Source organism: Sturnira hondurensis, unplaced genomic scaffold, assembly GCF_014824575.4.
Source record: "Sturnira hondurensis isolate 20B ecotype Veracruz unplaced genomic scaffold, ASM1482457v3 Scaffold0023759, whole genome shotgun sequence".
Lineage (NCBI taxonomy): Eukaryota > Metazoa > Chordata > Mammalia > Chiroptera > Phyllostomidae > Sturnira > Sturnira hondurensis.
The window spans coordinates 546,592-569,354 of NW_028096390.1; the positions used below are offsets into that span (position 1 = coordinate 546,592).

At 39.5% G+C, this 22,763-nt stretch overlaps 1 pseudogene; it reads right to left on the minus strand.

Moving 5' to 3' along the window:
• Positions 1-1,503: 1,503 nt before the first annotated feature.
• On the minus strand, positions 1,504-2,469 carry LOC118981139 (serine/threonine-protein phosphatase 2A catalytic subunit beta isoform-like; annotated as a pseudogene).
• Between the last annotated feature and the right edge of the window lie 20,294 nt (positions 2,470-22,763).

Below are 22,763 nucleotides of genomic sequence, written 5' to 3' on the forward strand. Positions count from 1 at the left end.
CTCTATATAGCAACCCTAATACCCTTAACAGCAGCCTGCAGCCCTGCTCATGTGGACTCCAAGTGACCCTGGTCACAGTGCCTTGTAGAGTGCAACTGGGAAAACAAATTAAGCTAGCCAGGTCAGGACAGAGACATGAACTGAATAAATGGCACAAAGTGTCTGGAAAGTAGACCTATTTTGGGGCCCAATGAAGCCAATGCTCAACTTTTTGATAGCAGGACAGACAGAGATGAGACACTGGGAACCCAAGGGCAGTCCTTTGATTTTGCTTCTACAATAAAACTTTATCATGCCCCAACCTCCCATATGTGGATCCCTGAAATGCTTTCCTTATGATTCCATGAAAGGGTCTCATTTTCACCAGCAACAATTACAGGATTTGACAACGAGAGACCAAAGTTGAGTATGTCCCATATCTCCCAGTATGATTTCAAATGAGCCGCAAAATTTCCCTTTCTAATATGTTTCTTTTTTTATGCCCATTCTTCTCCCCTTTTGCAGCCAGGACTTGCTTATTTAAATACAAATTTGCACTGTATACTTTGGTTCACATCACATTTTCCCTTGCTAATGTGCATAGCAAGCTTTAGCTTATCTATAAGTCTACTTGTTTTGTTCTTGTTGTTATTTAAGAGGATATATATTAATACTTTTGATTTCAAAATAGACTATAACATACATTTGAACAAACGTAAAAATGTGTTTCTTTCTATATACCAACTAAACACTCTTCGCAGTTGCTCAAAAATGCAGATATAATCTACTTCAATGTTTTTCTCTCTTTCAGTTTGTTTAAAATGAAAAGTTTATTTGCTCAATGCACCAAGGAAATGCAAGTGCTGTCATGAAAAATATACAGAAATATGCAGATCAACATAAAACAGTAATTTAGGAGGAAGGGAATCTCTTTAAATGTTATGACAACATACTTCCAAGAAAAATCTTCTCTTCAGTTAATTATACATTTCAACAAAATAAAGGATAACGGATTAAGTAAAAGTTAGTTTGTGAATTTTTCTTAAAGATAAAATTCCCACTCTATTAATGCATGCCAGTTAAATGTTATAACTAAATGTCCAAATAAGTGCAAAGGAGTGAAGGGTTTTTTTTTTTTGGTTTGGTTGGTTGGTTGCTTGGTTTTTTTGTGGTTTTTTTTTTTGCTTGTTTGTTTTGTTTTTTGCTTCAACACTCCAGAGGAAAATGGTTACTACAAATACAGCAGGCAAACTGTTAATCAAAAAATGATTAACAGTTCATCTAGAACTGCATTAAATTTCAGTCTCAGTGATCATCATTGAGCTAAATGCTCGTCATTAGTATGGCACATTTCGGTCCATGACATAATATAATGCCAAGACAGAGTCCAATTCCCAATTTGTTACAGATACACATAGACTACTGTTGCTTCGTGTGTATGTGTGTGTGTGTGTGCGCACGTGTATATTTTTTAAGCCAGTATAGTTCCACATACAAAGTCAGGTTTTTTTCCCCAGGAGGAATTTATAGGAAATATTCTGGTGTGCTTCGGGTAACATGAGGCTCTCCCCAACAAGGTGCTGGGTCAAACTGAAGGAAGGAATATTTTAAAGTGTCATCTAATTCCATGATAGCAGCCTGGTTCTCACAATGATAACAGTAACTGGGTACACTGAAAACGGTAACCACATTCTGATCATGACTCCAATTATATACCCCTCAATCACAAGCGGCGGAGCACAAGAAACCAGTGTGAAAACACTGGCATGATTAAATGTTTCAGACATGTTTTGTCCAAATGTGTAGCCAGCACCCTGCGGTGAAATACCCCATCCATCACGATCATCTGGATCTGACCATACTAAATCACACACTGGGCCCTCATGTGTAACTTCTTGTAAAAGATCGAGGGCTCTTATATGATCCAGTGTATCTATGGATGGAGAGAGGCCACCACGGAGACAGAATATCTGTCCATCTGCAAGCTGTAAGTGGAAGATAATCAAATGGGTCTGTAAAATATCTCCAGATATTGTCATTTCCGTACTTTCATAGGCATTCATCATAAAAGCCATATACTTGGGAAATTTGTCGGTTTTTGTGGTTTCCTCTCAATATAGAAATCGGTTCTGGATAACGCGCCTTTAATGCTACAAGAAGAGTCACAGTCTCCACTGAATAATAAGCTCTGACTACACAGTCGCCCATGAACAGACAGATTGTATCTGGTGATTTTTCTCCAATTCTAAAGAGTTCCATAAGATTTTGGAATTTACTACGAACATCTCCACAGACGGTAACAGGACCACGAACCTCTTGCACATTTGATTCTTCTGCTAAAATTTCCCTAGGTTTCTCGAACAACGTCAGCACTTCATTCTCGCTTAGCTGTTTACACTCTTTCAGCGACTCGACCCAGTGGTCCAGCTCTTTAGTGAGCGCCTCCTAGCCCAGGGAGGCCCAATCCCCCTCCTCCCTCCCCTCCCCCATCTACCCTCCGCTCCTGTACCTCTCCCTTCTTCCGCCACCACCGCTATCTCCTAGCCAGAGAAGCAGCAGCTGGGGAGCGCAGTCACCGGTCCGACACCCCGCCCAAGCCCTGCAGATTGCTCACCACGTCCGGCACCTAGGAAACCTCGAGCCGTCCTTACCTGCCAGGTCTTGCTCTAAGGGAGTGAGGAGGTGGGACTCAGCACACCCCACACCGGATGGGGGCCAACCGCTTCACCACTTCCCGCCGACGGAGGGCCTCTCCCAATGTTTTTCCAGTTCAGTGCTCCTGGAAAACAAATTTTAATCAGAATTCCATCATATTATTTAACAATATAATTATATTAAGGTTTTAATAAAATAGTGCTCCATATTTAGAAACATAAACTGTTTGTTATCCCACAGAAACTTACAGATAATTTCAGTGGTTAAAAATAAACTCTATTTTCAGTAACTAAATTCGTTTAAAATTCTTATTTAGACTGTATCAAATTGTAAAATTAGAGATTCTAAAAATAGTAAGTAAACTGGCTATATTCTGCATTTTTGGTTGAAACTTTTTTATTTTGATGTTTTTCTTTATTCATCAGGGGAAAAAAATCTAATTTTCTTACGATAGGAAAAATATTACTTCTCCAACCTCATTTACTGCTAACCCTTCCCTGACCACAGCCTGAAATACTCTTTATATATTTTTTATCGATCTGCCTGAGATACAATTTTTTTCACATTTTTCAGCTTGATAATTTTTACAAGACCAGCTGAAAGGTGCTGTATGATTCCCCTAGGCTTTCCTCTACATTTCTTTCTAAACACTTAGACTCTTTTATAGGTTATCTCAAATATGTTCATATCTCCTTCTATACTGTGAGATCTTTAAGGGCAAATATTATATTGTTTATCTTTATGTTTTCAGGATCTGGAAAAGTAGCTGGAACAAAATAAATGTCTATAAACATTTAATGAAAAGATAAACTGATATTGAGATTAAGACCATAGAAAAAAAAGCTAAGACCTAGAAGGTAAACAAAATAGTTTTTCCTCTGAAACAGGAAGAAAGGAAATGATAAATATGTGGTGTGTATTTTTCCTTCATGAAAAAACTGTCTCCATTTCAAAGGTGGAATTTTAAAAAATTTTGGGAAGAAAACTGGTTCAAATAATTAGGAATTTGTGTCCAAGGCATTCATATATTTAATTTGGCCAAAGTACAAATGTGAATAATTTAACAAGATATTCTCCAATGAACCAGGAACCAAAGGAATATGATTCAGAAATGTAGGGAATTGCTTAATGGGGTAATTAACATTAGAGCAGGCTGTTCTGAGAAAGAGTACATTCATATTAATGTCATTTTAGGGCCAGGGTTGAGCAACAAGCAGGTAAAATCTTAAATGCCTGCAATATTCAAATATACAGTTGTTTTTTTTTTCTTCAGATGTACTGAGTAGAGTTTTCACTTTGATTGAAATGTGGGTAGACCGGAAAGATTTTAGAAAAACTAGTTATTCCTCAAGCTAATCAGAAGCCATTTTCCAACACCAGCAATTGTAAAACTGTGAACATGCTCTAATCAAATGAAGCGGAGTGTGAGAGTGAACACATACAAAATCTTATATATTTTCATTTCTCCAGGTCCTTCAGAATTTCTTCTGTAAACTAATCTGTCTTCAAGTGTATCATTAGGTTCTAGGGTTTTTTTACATCTAATCAAATTTTAAAATTTCTAGGTCCAATTCTTCCAACTTTGACAAATAAAATGCCCTTAGATTTGCTAATTTAATCAACCATTGACAGTTTTAGTGATTTAAGTCTTAGAATTTCATCTTATTTTTCCAGGGCTGAGATCCTCTCATTCTACCTTCAGTTAATATACTGCCTCTAATTCTGAGTGAATTACATTAATTGTATCTGTACAAGCATAATGTTATAAGCCTTTGTGAAAACTACAGTTAGACAATAATAAAGCTGTTAGACAATTCTTGTAACTATTAACCACAATCAGTAAACTCCGTTCTTGCAGAATGGGCAGATTTTTGAAAAATTTAACATTGTCCAAGTTAGGCAGCTTGTTTAGCAAGTAGAGACATCCAGTCAAAATTAATTGAGATCATTAATTCCAACATTTATTTGTTTAGCCTGGATTTTCTAACTTTTAAAATTTTCTGTTGTATCCTGGAGACAATGCTTTTTGATGCTACAGATAAGGTAACAGTCTTTTATGATATATTAGCCATAAGAGCTACAGAAGAGAAGTTCTTTGAAAGAGTCCTACGTTATTTCATCTGAAGTTATCCTTGATTCTCTTCTTTTTACACAATCCAAAGACAATCTTTGGGCAAACTTAATGACCCTGACTTCAAAACGCAGGGCTTGGCAAAAGTTAGGTTTCCAATTATGAGTAAGCAAAACAGTTTATTCTTGTATTATTTATTTATTTATTTATTTAAAATTAATTTAATATTTTTAGAGAAAAGGGGAGGAAGGGAGAAAGGGAGAGAAACATCAGTGTGTAAGAGAAACACAGACTGGTTGCTTCTCACACACACCCCCAACTGGGAAACAGGCCTGCAACCCAGGCATACGCCCCAGCTGAGCATTGAACTAGTATCCTTTCACTTCGCAGTGTGACACCCAGCCAACTGAGCCACACTTGTCAGGGCTTTTGTTTTTATCAGTTAAATATTGTATTATTTATTCATATTATTTCCACACAAGAAACCATTAACTTCCTTTTGCTCACCGCTGTATCTCTAGATCTTAACTATTTCTTATGCCCTGCAAACCAACTCCACCACAGTGCTTGGATTGCTCCAGGCCACCATGTATTATTACATTTTCAATTATAATTTTCTTCAAACTGCTCTGTTTATGTCCCTTCTTCCCTATAGTCTGTCCTTAATACAGGAGCCACAGAAGTCATTTAAAAACATTAAATCGTGTTGGGAGATATGAACGACTACATACAAAAAAATGAAACTAGACCACCAACTTACTCTATATACCAAAGTAAACTCAAGATGGATAAAAAAAACTTAAATATAAGTCGTGACACCATAAAAGTGTCACGACTTATATTTAAGTCGACTTATATTTCCTAGAGGAAAACATAGGCAAGAAAATTTCAGATACCCCACACAGAGATATTTTCACTAATATATCCTCTAGGGCAAGGAATAGAAAGGAAAGAAGAAATAAATGGAACTACATAAAACTAAAAAGCTCTTCAGAGCTAAAGAAAACATCAACAAAATGGAAAAGTAACCAACCGTATGGGAAAACACATTTATTGTTGATACCTCAGACACAGGTTTGATCTCCAAAATATATAAAGAACTCACACAACTCCACAGTGGGAAGACAAACAATCTAATTAAAAAATGGGTAAAAGATCTGAGGAGACATTTCTCCAAGGAGGACATACAGAGGGCCCAGAGACACATGAAAAAATACTCAATATCATTAGTTATTAGAGAGGTGCAAATTAAAAGCACTATGAGATACCACTTCACACTGGTCAGAATGACCATCATTAATAAATCAAAAAGCAACAAGTGCTGGTGAGTTTGCAGATAAAATGGAACCTTAGTGCATTGTTGTTGAGAATGCAGACTGGTGCAGCCACTGTAGAAAACAGTATGGAATTTCCTCAAAAAACTGAAGATGGAACTGCCTTTTGATCCAGCAATCCCACTGCTGGGAGTATACCCTAAGAATCCTGAATCACCAATTCAAAAGAACCTGTGGAGCCCAATGTTCATAGCAGCATTATTTATAATAGCCATGTGCTGGAAACAGCCTAAGTGTCCATTATTGAATGTGTGGATCAAAATATTGTGATACATTTACACAACAGAATACTGGCCAGCAGAGAGAAGGGACTCCTATCCTTCACCACAACGTGGATGGAACCAGAGAGTATTATGCTAAGTGAAATAAGTCAGGCAGTGAAAGACAAATACCACATGATCTCACCTATAAGTGGAACCTAATCAACAAAACAAACAAATGAGCAAAATAGAACCAGAGACTTGGAAATATGGAACAAACTGACAATGACCAAAGGGAAAAGAAGTTGGGGGAAAGAAGGGGAACGGGTAAGCAAAAGAACGCAAATACAAGACTCACAGGAACTGACAATGGTGGGGATTGAATGTGGAAATGGGGAGAATGGAGTAGGGCTGAGCAGTGGGGAAAAGGGTGGGACAATCGTAACTGAACAACAATTAAAAAAAAGTTTGTCTGCTCTCCTTTGCTCAAATGGTCTCTTCAGTGAGGCTATATGGCCACCCTATTTTACGTGAAAACTTTACTTTCTTCCTGGCACTATTGATGTTACTTACCTTGCTCTACCTTCTTTTTCTCCTAGTGCTTATTATCCTATAGTAAACTAAATAACTAGCTTCTTTTTATGCTTATTATTTATTGCTTGCTCACCATCTCTAAAACATAAGCTCTTTCAAAGCATATATCTTTGTCTCTTTTGTGCAGTGATATATTCCAATCACCTAGAACACTGTCTGGCACAAAGTAAGTATGTAACAAATATTTGTGAATGAAATGATGAATGAATTTCTAATAAAGGAATATTCCTGTTATCAGATGATCAGTTAAGGATTTAGAGTTCAGATGCACATAATCGAAACATGACCATTATGACTTATATAGGAGTTATTTTTCTTGGTGTAAAGTAGGCAGTTCTAGTTAGTACCATATTGCACTTAACTTTCCAACCAATGACCCTAGCAGGGGCTGCCTTCCTCATGTCCTCAATAAAGCTGCTTCACTTTCAGGTACTGTCTGCTGAGTCTGTACCTTTCTTGGATTTTCTGTCTAATGATTTTTTATTACATCTCATTGGCCAGAACTAAAATACATGATAATTGTGCCACAAAGAAAATTGCAAAGTGTCCATTTTTAAAATTTTTTCCTTTTTATTGAATGCATTGGGGTGACACTGGTTAACAAATAATACAGGTTTCAGGTGCACAATTCTACAACACATCACCACCTCAAGTCAAGTCTTACTCCATCACCACTTATCCCCCGTACACCTCTCTCTACTATCCTCCACCTTTCTCCCCTGGGCAATCACCACACTGTTTTCCATGTCCATGAATGTTTCTCATTTAGTTCTTTTTAGATCAATCTCTCCACTTTCCCTCTACCCAGATACCCACTCAGACAGCTGTCAGTCTTCGTTCTGTTTACGAGTCTGTTATTATTTTGCCTAGTGGTTTAGTTTGTTCATTACATTCCACATATGAATGAAATCATATGGTACTCATCTTTCTCTCATTGGCTCATTTCACTCAGTGTAATTCTCTCCAGGTCCATTCATGATGTATCAAAAAATAAGATTTTCTTCTATTTTATAGCTGAGTGGTATTTCATGATGTAAATGTACCACAGGGTTTTTTTTTTATCCACTCATCTACTGATGGACAGCTGGACTGCTTCCAAGTCTTGGCTATTGAAAATAATGCTGCAATGACCATAGGGGTGCTGAGCCATAAGGCAGTTCCATTTTTAATTTTGTGAGGTTACTCCATACTACTTTCCACAGTGGCTGCACCAATCTGCATTCCCACCAGTAGTGGACAAGGGCTCCCTTTTCTCCAAATCCTTGTCAACACTTGTTTGTTGATTTATTGATGATAGCCATTATAACAGGTGTGAGGTGATACCTTATAGTGTTTTTTAAATTTTTTATTTATTTTATTGTTGTTCAATTACAGTTGTCTCCACTTTCACCCCATCACACCTCTACCCCACCCATCCCTGACTCCAACCCTCAAACCTACCCACTTTTGGCTTTGTCCATATGTCCTTTATACATGTTCCTTGATGGCCCTTCCCCTATTATTCCTCTCCCTCCTCCTCCCTGATTACTGTCAGTTTGTTCTCTATTTCAGTGTCTCTGGGTGTATTTTCTTGTTTGTTTTGTTGATTAGGTTGCACTTTGCCTTTCACCACCTGGCTTATTTCATTTAGCACAGTGATCTCCATTTCCATCATACTGTTGCAAGAGTAGGAGTTCCTTCTTTCTTTCTGCTGTGTAGTATTTGTTGTGTAAATGTACCATAGTTTCTTGATCCACTCACTTAGTGATATGGGCACTAAGGCTGCTTCCAGCAGTTTGGCTATTGTAAGTTGTTCACAGCAATGAACATTGGAGTCCATAGGATCTTTTGAATTGGTGTTTCAGGATCCTTAGGCTTTAATTTGTATTTCCCTGATGATTAGTGACAGTGAGCATCTTTCCATATACTTATTAGCCATCTGTATATCCTTTTTGTAGAACTGTCTATTCAGGTCCTTTGTTCATTTATAATTGGATTTTTGGTATAGTTTCTTTATAGATTTTGACCCACTGGTTGTCTTCTCACTTTGTTGATAGCTTCCTTTGCTATGCAAACATTTTTTAGTTTAATGTAGTCCATTTGTTTAATTTTTTGTTTTCTTTGTCTGTGGAGATATATCAGAAAAATTGCTGTAAGAAATGTATGAGATCTTGCTCCTATGTGTTTTCTTCTAGAATTTTTATGATTTTAGGACTTACATTTAAGTCTTTAATTTATTTTGAGTTTATTTTTCTGTATGGTGTAAGAAGGTGTTCTAGTTTCATATTTTGCAACTATTTTGTCTAATATTCCCAATGCAATTTATTGACTAGACTATCCTTACCTTATTGTTTGTTTTTGCCTCCTTTGCCAAATATTAATTGACTATAATTTCTGGGCTCTCTATTTTTTCCCACTGATCTATACATCTGCTTTAATGCTAGTAACATACTGTTTTGATTACTATGGTCTTGTGGTATAGTTTGATATCAGGTACCATGATTCCTCCAATTCCCCAAACTCTGTTGTCCTTTCTTGAGAATGGTGTGGCTATTCAGGGTGTTTCGTGGTTTAACATATATTTTTGGAATGTTTCTTCCACTTCTGTTTAATACACTATTGGTATCTTTATATGAATTATGTTAAGTCTATTGATTGCTTTGGGTAGTATGGACATTTTAATGATGTCAATTCTTCATATTCATGAACAGGACATATGCTTCCACTTATTTGTATCTTTTTCAATTTTTTTCAGTATCTTATAATTTTATGAGTACAGTTCTTTTACATCCTTAATTAAATTTATTCCTAGGTATTTTATTCTTTATAAAGCAATTATGAATGTAACTTTTTTTTAAGTTTTCATTTCTGATAGTTCATTATTAGTGTATAAAAATGAAACTAATTTCTGGATATTTATTTTGTATCCTGCTACCTTACTAAATTAACTTATCATTTCTAGTTTTATGGTGGAATCTTTAGGGCTCTTCATATACAGTATCATGTCATGTGCAATTAATTACAGCTTTGCTTCTTTCCAATCTGAATGTCTTTTATTTCTTCTTCTTGTCTCATTGTTGTGGCTAAGACTTCCAATACTGTTCTGAATAACAGCGTTGAAAGCAGACATCTCTGTCTTGTTCCCAATCTTAAAGGAAGTGCTCATAGTTTTCCCCTGAGAATCTCCTTTGTGTGGCTAAAACTGGATAAAAAACCAGCAGTAAATCAGCATTATTGTACACCATACAATGTAACACTCTGTAAGTAAAATAGCATACATTGGTATTATAGTATATAAAATCGATTATAGTGTTGATTCTTATAGGGTCAGAGATCCTTGTTAGGGTTAGAGATCCTTGCTAATAAAATGGTTTTATTAGCAACACTAGCAATATAGTAATAAGATCTAAACTGGAAAAACTACAAATAGCCTTCCTTGTTAAGAGAAACACAGGAGTAGAAGAAGTGGGGGCTCCTTCCACCATGGCATCTTGGCCTCCTAGGGGTGCAGGGAGCCTTGTGTGTAGCCTCCAGAACAGGTTTCTGATTCCTAACCTGGTTGTGATCATTGTGATGGAGCAAGAGCAGAAACCACTGGTCTCTGTTGCTAATGGCTTCATGAAGAGGGAGAGTTTGAAAAACTCTTTTACAGGAGATGAAAGTAAGAATAACTTAGAAACTGTTCAGCACAACAACCTTAAGGCAGATAAACTTAAAGAAAAAGCCTGAAAACGGTCTAAAAAAGATGGCAAAAAAAACTTTCAGCAGAAGGATACAAAAGAAATACCATTGACACTGTCCCAAGGAGATGAGACTTGGTATGATGGTTTCTATGAGAATGACAGCAAGTCAGAGAATCGGGAAAATTCTACAGGAAAAGAGGAAGAAAAACCCAGTGACCCAGGAGAACATGCTAATGTGTCTGGCCAGCAGAATCCATCCTTCAAAGACAAATGTTATCAATGTTTTGAATGTTGGAAAAGCTTCAATAATAGTTCTCCTTTGTGTGCTCACCAGAGGACCCAATCAGGAGAAAAACCTTATAAATGCTTTGAGTGTGGGAAATGCTTCAGTAACAGCTCCCACCTGATCCAGCATCTGAGAACACACACAGGAAAGAAGCCCTACCAGTGTGGAGAATGTGGGAAAAACTTCAGCAATACATCCCATCTTGTTATCCATGAGAGGATTCACACGAGAGAGGAACCCTATAAGTGTCCCGGATGTGAGAAGAGCTTCAGCAGCAGCTCTCACCTGATTCAGCACTACAGGATACACACTGGGGAAAAACCATATGTATGTCCTGTGTGTGGGAAATGCTTCAGCCACAGTTACGTCCTAATAGAACATCAGAGAACTCACAATGGAGAAAAACCTTATAAATGCTCTGATTGTGGAAAGGGTTTTACTCAGAGTCCTAGCGTGATTTGCCGCCAGCAGACGCACACAGGTGGTTTTAGTTTGGGGAAAGCCAGAAGTCGCAGGGTACTAAATCTGGGCTGCAGCAGGCTGAGTCACCCAGGTGATTTGATGTTTCACCAAAAACCACAGGATGTGATGCATGAGCAGGTGTGCTGTGATGAAGCTGCCAATCTCCAGTTGCCCCTAGCTGTGGCCTTCTGAATCATCTGAATAGTTTCTGCGAAGGAATGTTCAAGCTTAATGCAAAATGTGATGCAGATTCATAGCTGTACTTGCTCAGTCTATTGAATGTGACAGCCACGCAGTACACATGTTCACTCAACAGTGTCTACCGCCCCTGCTGACAAGTACAGCAAAGTCATCATTGTTCACAGGTGCACATTCCAGTCCACTCTCCTTGGCTGTCAGGTTACACCAATGTTGCACAAACTATTGTTATGTTAACACTGGCTGAACATTTTCTGGACAGACCTCGTTTAGTGTGGAAAGAGTTATGGCCATCACATTAGACATCGAGGACTCATACAGAAGAAAACCCTTTCAGTGGTTCTGAGTGCCAGGGACCCTTTGTCAGAGTTCCACCCTGGTGACCCACCAGAGGACTCACACAGGAGAGAAACCCTGTAAATATCCTGACTGTGGTGAGGACTTCAGTAGAAGCTTGAACCTTACCAGGCACTGGCAGACCCAGGTCAGAGGAAGACCCTACCAGTGTACCAACTGTGAGAAACGCTCAGCAGAAGTGCCTACCTGTCTGTAACAGAAAATTCACGGAAAAGTCTTTTGAGCCTCCTGAAGGTGAAGATTTTCCACAGGAGTGGACTTTGAAAAACTGTTCATAGTAGCTTGTCCTCATCTGTTCATTTTCAGTCCCAAATTCATCTTCCTCTGAAGTCCTAGAACCCGCTTTTCTTTTCTTTTTTTCCTTTCAGACCATTACAATTAAGGTATTCTCTGATCATTATGCTACAGAGTATTTTTGGCTTGTTTGCTGAAACATCTAGAAAAAGTCAACTTCCCAGTTTAAGAATGAGAAGACCCAGATCACCAGATCAGTGGATCTGCTGTGAGAAATCCTGTCAAGAATGGACAAAAAGAAGAAGTTTGTTTTGACCTGAGAAAAGATGGAGAAGAGCCTCAAAGGAAAGCCTGAAGCATCACCTAAAGCAGTGACACCTGAGAGCTGGGAGCCACGAATGCCATTGAGTTGCCTTATTTTTCTCTTCCCTGATTTTCTCTTCCCCAACTTAACAATAAATTATTACTGGTCTCAGGGATTTACCGAGAGAAAAAAATTTTTTTGAACAAATAACCTGATTTTCTGGATGTTTTGCTAGGTCTTAAGGAAGAACGGATTCCTTTCTTTAAAAAAGAAATGCATGTTTGATCACTGAACATGAACTTTTGTAGCTTTAGAACTGCACTAATACAATAGTCACTAGCCACATGTGGCTATTTAAATTTATGTAATTAACATTAAAGGAAGTTTAAAATCCAGTTCCTTAGTCATGCTAGCCATTTGGATCATCTTTGGAGTTAGCCTCAGAGACCTTGGTGTCTTTTGAGTGGCCATAGGGGAAATAAAGGCAGGACCCTCGCCATTCCAATCTAACAAAGAACTCAGTACAGGAGGCTGGAAGCAAAAGGAGGACATATCCCACCAGTTGACTCAGCAGTCCTGAGCCTGGTCTAGTAAGCCTGACAGGGGTACCGAACAGCACAAGCAGAAACAGCACAGGGGGAGGGGAGTCCTTGAGACTGTGCTGGGACAGGGAGCCTCTGTCACAATTTCACTAGGACAAAGGGCTTTCACTAACTGAGAAAGAAAGTGTGTGTAGCTGTACGTTATTCCCAAGATTTAGAGGGGGAAAAAGGAAGGAGAACGTAAAAGCTGACCAAGGTCAATAACCCCTGAACCCAGAGAGTCGGCGTACTTAGATTAGCTAAGTAGCCACTTGTAGCCTCAGCTCAAGTGTATAAAACTAACTAACAAACTTACAACTTTCTTTCCTCTGTGTGTGGGGCATTTAGACTTGGCTGGGTGCCTGCTTGCAGCTTTGTGCTNACTGAGAAGGAAAGCGTGTGTAGCTGTACGTTATTCCCAAGATTTAGAGGGGGGAAAAGGAAGGAGAACGTAAAAGCTGACCAAGGTCAATAACCCCTGAACCCAGAGAGTCGGCGTACTTAGATTAGCTAAGTAGCCACTTGTAGCCTCAGCTCAAGTGTATAAAACTAACTAACAAACTTACAACTTTCTTTCCTCTGTGTGTGGGGCATTTAGACTTGGCTGGGTGCCTGCTTGCAGCTTTGTGCTCACGTATATTTCATAAATAAACTTGCTATTTCATTTCCATAAAAAGAGAGAGAGAAACACAGGAGTGAGAGTGAAAGATTCCTTACTCTGTTGGTCTAATGTTTTTATTTTAGTGATTTCTACTTCTGAAGATATTTTTACATGACACATCTGACATTATATGAAATCAAAATATGTTTGATGCTACATTTTGAAATACAATGATTGAGATAGTCCATTTCACTGTCAGGTTTTCCATATCCCTAAAGAGTTTCAGAATCATTCAAGAAATCTTAAAAATCAAGTCCTTTTTATTTGTGAATATAAACCATCTCAAAATATAAAGAAAAAGAAGGAGAGTAAGAGACAGTTTAAGGAAATATACTATATAGTCAAAGGGTTCTAAATAGTTACTGGTTATAAACATTAATAATTAACAACATAAGTTTAGGAATAGTCAAGAGGTTTTCAATATTGATATATTAACTACTCAGGCTGCAATATCAAAGTACCACAGATCAGATGACTTAGTCAGCAGAAATTTATATTCTCAAAAAAGAATTCCATGATCAGGGTGCTGGCAAATTAGGTTTCAGGTGAGAGCCCTCTTTCTAGCTTGCAGACAGACAACTATGTTATTTGTGTATCTTCATATGGTCTTTTCCATGTGAACATACAAAGAAAGAAAAAGAGAGCAAGCTCTAGTGTCACTTCTGCTTCTTATAATTGCACCAACCTTATAAGAGTTGGGGTCTACCCTTATGACCTCATTTAGCCTTAATTACCTCCATAAAGACTGTATTTCCTAGTATAGTCACATTGGGGGTTAGGGCTTTAGCATGGAATTTGTATAGGGAATTTTATTGTTAATTATCAGAAACATCTCAGCATTCTCATATTATGATTTTATTCTTTAACCTCAGGAAAAACAGTACAGTCTCACTAAAGCATATACTCATTTTCTTATTTCCTATCAACTTGGGTAATTGTTTCCTACACAAAACCTAGAAAGGTTAGAAATATTTGAACCTCTCTGATAGCTAGCGATATCGAGCATCTTTTCATGTGTCTCTGGATCCTCCATATATGTCCTCCCTGGAGAAGTGTCTGTTCAAGTCCCCCACCCATTTTTTAATTGGGTTGCTCGTCTTCTTTGAGTGGAGTCGAGTGAGTTCTTTGTATATTTCGGAGATTAAACCTTTGTCTGAGGTATCATTGGCAAATATGTTTTCCCAAGCTGTTGCTTCTCTTTTTATCTTGATACCGTTTTCCTTAGCCATGCAGAAGCTTTTAATTTTGATGGGATCCCATTTGTTTATTCTTTTCTTTATGTCCCTTGCTCTAGGGGACATATCAGTAAAAATATTGCTGCGTGGAATATCTGAGATTTTCCTGCCAATGCTCTCCTCTAGGGCTTTAATGATTTCATGGCTGATATTTAAGTCTTTTATCCACCTTGAATTTATTTTGGTGTATGGTGTAAGTTGGTGCTCGAGTTTCTTTTTTTTTTTTTTTGCATGTAGCTGTCCAGTTCTCCCAACACCATTTGTTGAAGAGGCTATCTTTACTCCATTTTATGTTACTGCCCCCTTTGTCGAATATTAATTGACTGTAGAGATTTGGGTTTATTTCTGGGCTCTCTGTTCTATTCCATTGGTCTATGTGCCTGTTTTTATGCTAGTACCAGGCTGTTTTGATTACAGTGGCCTTGTAATTCAGTTTGATATCAGGTATTGTGACCCCTCCTAGTTTGTTCTTCTTTCTCAAAATTGCAGCTACTATTCGGGGTCTTTTATGAAACCACAATGAGATACCACTTTACACCAGTCAGAATGGCTATCATAAACAAAGAAACAAACAACAGGTGCTAGAGAGGTTGTAGGGGAAAGGTGACCCTAGTTCACTGTTGGTGGGATTGCAGACTGGTACAACCACTATGGAAAACAGTATGGAATTTTCTAAGAAAACTAAAAATGAACGTACCTTTTGACCCAGCAATTCCACTCTTGGGAGTATATCCTAAGAACCCTGAAACACCAATCCAAAAGAACCTATGCACCCCGATGTTCATAGCAGCACAATTTACGATAGCCAAGAGTTGGAAGCAGCCTAGATGCCCATCGGTAAATGACTGGATCAAAAAACTATGGTACATTTACACAATGGAATTCTATGCTGCAGAAAGGAAGAAGGAACTACTACCCTTTGCAACATCATGGATGGAACTGGAAAGCATTATGCTGAGTGAAATAAGCCAGGCGGTGAAAGACAAATATCATATGATCTCACCGTTAACAGGAATCTAAACAAACCAAACAAGCAAGCAAAATATGACCAATGACACTCAAATACAGACCAGGCTGACAGGGTCCAGAGGGGAGAGGGGAGAGAATCACAGGGCAAAAGGGGATGGACTCACCTGAACAAGTATAAAGGACACACGGACAATAACTAAGGTGGGGGGTGAAATGGGAGGGAGGTGGGGAGTACTGGCAGGGCAGGGCTGGGAATATAAAACAATTAAATAAAAAAAGAAAAGAATTTTTTGGTGATAACTTGGATGAATGCCTTACATATTTTGGATATTTACACATCAGTGAATGCATAATTCAGTAGATTCTCTTTTTGTTATTTTTGGTGGTTTACTTTCCTGTGTGAAAACTTTTAAATTGATATAGTTTCACTTTTGGGGTTTTTTTTGGTTTTTTTTTGCCTGAGGAATTATAGAAAAAATATTGCTGCTCTGGCTGGTGTAGCTCAGTGGACTGAGTGCCGGCCTGTGGAGCAGTCAATCACAGTTCGTTTCCCAGTCAAGGCACATGTCTGGGTTGCAGGCCAGTTCCAAGCAGGGGACGCATGAGAGGCAACCATACATTGATATTTCTCTCCCTCTTTCCTTCCCTTCCCCTCTAAAGATAAATAAATTTAAAAAATTAAAAAATATATTGATAAGAGAAATGTCAGAGATTTTTACTACTTATGTTTTATGCTATGAATTTTTTTTTGGTTTTGAGTTTCACATTTAAGTCTGTAATTCTTTTTTATTTTATGCAGGAATATGGTATAAGAGTATGGTATACTTTCAATTTTTGCACCTATCTGTCCAGTTTTCCCAAAATCATTTATTACATAGACTGTCTTTAGGAGGATCTAAGATGGTGGTAGAGTAGGTAGAAGTTGCACTGTCTTCCTGCTGGGACCAAATTGTAATAACAACTATATTATAGAAAAACATTCAAATAACCCACTGAAGATTAGCTAGAGAGAATGTATATAACTAACGACTTACAGAAGAAACTACACCACTGTATCAGTACTTGTAGAACGTGTGGATGCAGGAGAGGGCTCACTGGGCTCCACAGGCAGTCATTGAAGTTCCAGAGGGATATTTCAGCAGCTGGGCAGGTCCCCCAAGAGTAGTCCAGAGTCTAAACCCTAAAACAGGTTACCCAGTTTAGAGCACCATACCAGGTACTCTAAACATAGCATCTAGTTTGAAAAGCAGTGGATTTTCTGTCTACCAGGGAAAGATGGCTTGAGATGCAGCAACCCTCTTAAAGGGCCTATGCACACAATTTCATTTGCAGCCACCTACCCTTGGCTCGAAGAGAAGGCAGAGTGGACTAGAGCTGTGTGAGGACAGTCTGGAGTTGGTGGCTCTGGGCAGAAAGACGAAGGGTCACATGCCAGGATCCCTGTGTTCAATCATTCCCCATGCTGCAGAAGCAATCTTTCTTGGACAGAGCACTCCCTTCCATGTGGTATCAGCTTGAGAGGAAGCCACAGACCCACTCAGAGGAGTACATCTCACCCTACCCTGTAGAGCATAAGCCTGGTTAAGCAGTATAGCCAGAGGATCTTTCAGTGATTAAGACTAACGACTTCCACCACAATGGAGGCGTAGATGGAAACAATATGCCTTCTCTCACAAACAAGTTTGAATACAACAAAGATTTAGTAAACAAAGACTCAGCCAAAGAACAGAAAATTGAACTATACGGAAGTCCAACAACAATGAACCATTCAAACAGACTGGTAAGAGGTGTGGGGCCAGCAGCTGAGCAGAGTCGGGCAGGAAAGATCCCCCGACCCAGGCACGCAGGCAGCTGGGGTAGCATCACGGACCCAGTGAGGGTGCGGGGCAAGCTGACTGTGGTCACACATTTGTGCACAGATAAACCAGCAGAGGAGTGAGCAGTGAGACAGACTGTGCAGGCCCCAGTGGCTAACCCAGTGAGTGCACAAGGTGGCGGGCTGACCACGGTTGCACATTCAAGTGTAGTGGGACTGACGTGCGGCCCTGGCAGCAGGAGATGGCAGAGGGGACCGCCATTGCTGTCCTCTGACCCTGCCCCCACATACAGCGTCACAACCCAGCAACTGAGTTGCCCCACCCTGGTGAACACCTAGGGCTCCACTCCTCGTATGTAACAGGCACAAACAGTCCAAAATATGGCTCAAGAAGAACTCAAAGCCCCAGAGCCAATAACTCTAAGTGACCAGGAAATAGTGAACTTCTCGGATGCACAGTTCAAAATACTGGTGATCAGGATGCTCATAGAACTGGTTGATTATAGTCACAAATTAGAGGAACATATGAATGCTAAACTAATTGAAATGAAGGGAAATGCACAGGAAACCAATGAAACTGGGACTCAAATCAATGGAGTGGACTAGAAGGAAGAACGCAACATCCAACCAGAAAAGAATGAAGAAACAAGAATTCCAAAAACTGAGGAGAGGATTAGGAACCTCCAGGACATCTTTAAACGTTCCAACATCCGAATTATAGCGGTACCAGAAGGGGAAGAGGAAGAGCAACAAGTGAAAAACTTATTTGAACAAATCATAAAGGAGAACTTCCCCAGTCTGGCAAAGGAAATAGACTTCCAGGAAATCCAGAAAGCTCAGAGAGTGCCAAAGAAGTTAGACCTAAGAAGGAACACACCAAGGCACATCATAATTACATTAGCCAAGACCAAAATGAAGGAGAGAATCCTAGAAGCATCAAGGGATAAGGGGACAGTCACCTACAAAGGAGTGCCCATCAGACTGTCAGCTGATTTCTCAAAAGAGACCTTACAGGCAAGAAGGGGCTGGAAAGAAGTATTCCAAGTCATGAAATCCAAAGACCTACATCCAAAATTGCTTTATCCAGCAAAACTTTCATTTAGAATGGAAGGACAGATAATATCAAATTCAAGGAGTTCATCATCACCAAGCTCTTATTATATAAAATTATAAAGAGACTTAGCTAAGAAAAAGNGGGGGAGGGCAAGAATAGTAGGGGAAATACAGAATCTAAAAAACTTGAGACATGTGGTCATAAACTAAAGGGGGGAATGGTGGGGGAGGGGGTGTGCAGGGTGGAGGGGAATGAAGGGAGGGGAATAGAACAACTGTAATGGTGTAATCAATAAAATATATTTTTTAAAAAGACTAACAAACAGCCTGTAAGTGGAAGCAGATCTTAAGGAGCATTGATACTTACACTGAACTTTCTCATAGTTGTAAAAACTCTGCCTTGGTATGTGTTGGGAACCACCCTACCTGGTTTCAGGAATTGTAACTGCCTCCCATGGCTAAGTGGGAGGCCACATTCCGGCCTGCCTCTGGAATGCGGGCCACAGGAGACAATGCTTGTCTCTGGCAGCAAGCACTGCTTCTGCTTCTTCCCCTGCCCCCAAAGCATGGTCAATAGCCATGGTGGGTACAACCCCTCAGAGAAGGGCAACTTAGACCAGACACAATCACTTGGGAGGCCATCATGGAAGGACTTGGGGGGCTGCAACAAAGAGGGAGCAATGGACCCTCATACCCCTGGCTATTGTGATATAGCCTGAGTCCCCATTTCCATCTGGAAGGAGCACTGCCTGGCTCTAATCCACTTAAGCCTAAAAACCTATGATGGGGAAGGTGGTGCAGCCCTGTGCTGGAAAGGGTGGGTATCTGGGGTAAATCAGGCATAAGAAACAATATGTAAAAATCCTGTGAAATCTGCTTTGTTTAGAATGCTCTCATCCAAATGATAAGGGTCCAAGCAAGAAGTTTGTTCCTCAAAGTTTTATGGCTCGATAGCTATCTGACCCTGACTGAGAATAAGTTCTCATAGTTCTTTGAATGATATCTATTGTTTTATCTTTACCTGTATTCTTGTGCAAATGAACCCAATAAAAGCCCCTTGAGGAAGGGGCTCTTGGTCCTTCCCCTTTGAGGGATTGGCCACCTTTCCTCCCCAAGAAGATCATGTCTTGGTAGTGTTTACTTTCATCTGTGGCTGACTGGGGGACTTTTCAGGCAAAGTTGCCCCCACAGGTATGCAGCTTTGTCCTGAGTCAAACACTCAAGCCAAGCAGAGGGAGCCACAGTGGTAGATTGCTGAAAGATCCAAAAACGTGGCCCATGGCCAAAGGCATCATCAAACATGAACCTTCACAGTAGTCTTTGCAGATCCACCTAATACATACAAACAGACTTAAAAGGCAGTCAAAATGGGAAGAAAAAGAGACAGATCACAAATAAAAGAACAAGGGAATTCACCAGAAGAAGAGCTAAATAAAATGGAGACAAGCAGTTTACCAGATATAGAGTGCAAAGTAATGATTACAAAGATTCTCAACAGTATGAAAAAAGGACATAGAAAGCATAAAAAAAAGAAGTAAATAATTCAATATCTGAAATAAATAATACATTGCATGGAATGAACAATAGGTTAGATAAAGCAGATGATTAAATCAGCAATTTGGGAGACAAAGTAGGAAAAAACACTCAGATCAGCAAAAAGAAAATATAATGTAAAAATGAAGATAGTTTAAGGGACCTTTGGAAAATATGAAGCATAACAACATATGCATCATAGGGATACCATAATGAAGAGAGAGAGAGCAAGGGACTGATAACAAATTTGAGAAATAATGACAAAAATCCTCCCTAACCTTATGAAGGAAAAACACACACAAAAGTCCAGGAAGCACAGAGAGTCCCAAACAAGATGGACCCAAAGAGGCCTACACACACATTAAAATGGCAAAGCTTAAAGCAAGTAGAGAATTTTAAAACTTTAAAGAAAAAAAAGCAGTTAGTTGCCTACTAGGGAGCTACCATAATACTCTCATCTGATTTCTTTTTTTTAATTAATTAATTAATTTTTTTTACCATTAGTGGGGAAGGAGAGAGGGAGAGAGACATCAATGTATGGTTGCCTTTCGTGCATCCCCTGCTGGGAGTTGGCCTGCAGGGAACTGGCCTGCAACCCAGGCATGTGCCCTGACTGAGAATCGAACCGCAATCCTCTGGTTCGCAGGCCTGTGCTCAATCCACTGAGCTACGCCAGCCAGGGCTCACCTGATTTCTTAACAGGAGCATTTCTGTCCAGAAAGAATGACATGAAATATTTAAAGTGATGAAAAGCAAAGACCTACAATGAAGGCTATTTTGCCAGCAAGGTTATCATTTAAAATTAACAGAGAAATAGCCCTGGCTGGTGTGGCTCAGTGGACTGAATGCCAGCCTGCGAATCAAAGGGTCACCAGTTTGATTCCCAGTCTAGGGCACATCCCTGGGTTGTGGGCCAAGTCCCCAATAGGGGGCACTCAAGAGGCAATCACACATTGATGTTTCTCTCCCTCTTTTTCCTTCCCTTACCGTCTTTAAACATAAATAAATAAAACCATTAAAAACATAAAAAAAAACTTAAAAATCAATAGGGAAATAAAGAGCTTCTCAGTCAAGAAAAATCTAAAGGAGTTTCTTACTACCAAACCTTTATTCCAGCAAATGTTAAAGGAGTACAAAGAAGTAGGAAGAGGAGGAGAGGGGAAGAAAGAAGGAGAAGAAGAAGGAGGAGAGAAAGAAGGAAACAGAAATGCAGTTAAAAAAATTAAATGGTGAAAAATTTCTGTAACTTCTAGCAAAGGTGTAGGTGTAGATAGATACACTTCACCTCCCTGCACAACCAAAAGGATAACAACCAATTTAAAAACAAAATAAAACCATAACTACCAGAAATTCAAACTGTAGGCAAGTCCAACAAGCAAGGAGTTAAAGAAGAAACATTCATTCAGATTGGTAGGAGGGGCAAAGATGGGTAGCCAGGGTAAAGAGGACACACAGCAAGGACATGCAACAAGGTGGCAGTTGGTGGACCAGGCAGCACAAAACTCGCATGAGGATAAAAACCAGGAGAAACAACTGGGATATGAGCAATCCCAACCCAGGACAGACTGCTCGACCCAGGCTTCCAACACTGGGGAAAATAAAGCTTCATAAATCCTGGATGTAAAACCCTGTGGGGATTTTGGCAGGAGAAGAAATTGCCAGTCTCTCAGGAGGGTCCATTTGAGGGACCCATGGGGTCCTAGAACATACACAAGCCCACACACCCAGGAATCAGCACCAGGGCAGCACCAGGAAGAATGCCATTTGCTTGTGGGATGCAAAGGGAAGTGACTGAAAGTGGGTAAAGAGCTGAGCAAGTGGCATTGTTTCCTTTTTGACCCCTCCTCATAACCTCTGGCTGTAAAAACCTGTGGTTGTTGGTGTGGAAGCAACTGCTGCTCTCTCAGGAGGGTCCATTTGAGAGGCCCACAGTGTCCTAGAACATACACAAGCCCATTCACTTGCGAATCAATGGCAGGGCAGCAACTGGAAGGGTGCCAGCCACTTTTGGGAAGCGGGGGAATTGACCAAAGTGGGGAGCCAAGCAAATAGTTTTGTTCTATCTCTGACCCTGCCCCCACATATGGCACCACAAAGTGGAGCCAGCTCCCCTGCCCTAGTGAATATTAAAACTCCAACCCTTACAACTTAACAGGTACTCCGAAACAAAGAAATCTGGCCCCACTGAAAGAACAGATCAAAACTCCAGAAAAAGAACTGAATGACTAAACTAAAAAGATAGCCAACCTATCAGATGCAGAATTCAAAACACTGGTAATCAGGATGCTCACAGAAATTACTGAGTTTAGCTGCAAAATAAAAGAGGAAATGAAGGCTATACAAAATGAAATAAAAACATATAGAAAACCAACAGTGAAGGGAAGAAAACCAAGACGCAAATCAGTTATTTGAAACAAAAGGAAGAAAACATTCAACTGAAATAGAATGAAGAAATAAGAATTTTTTAAAAAAGGAGGATAGGCTTAGAAACCTCTGGAACAACTTTAAATGTACCAACATCCAAATCATAGGGGTACCAGAAGGAGAAGCAGAAGAGCAAAAAAAAAAAAAAGAGAGAA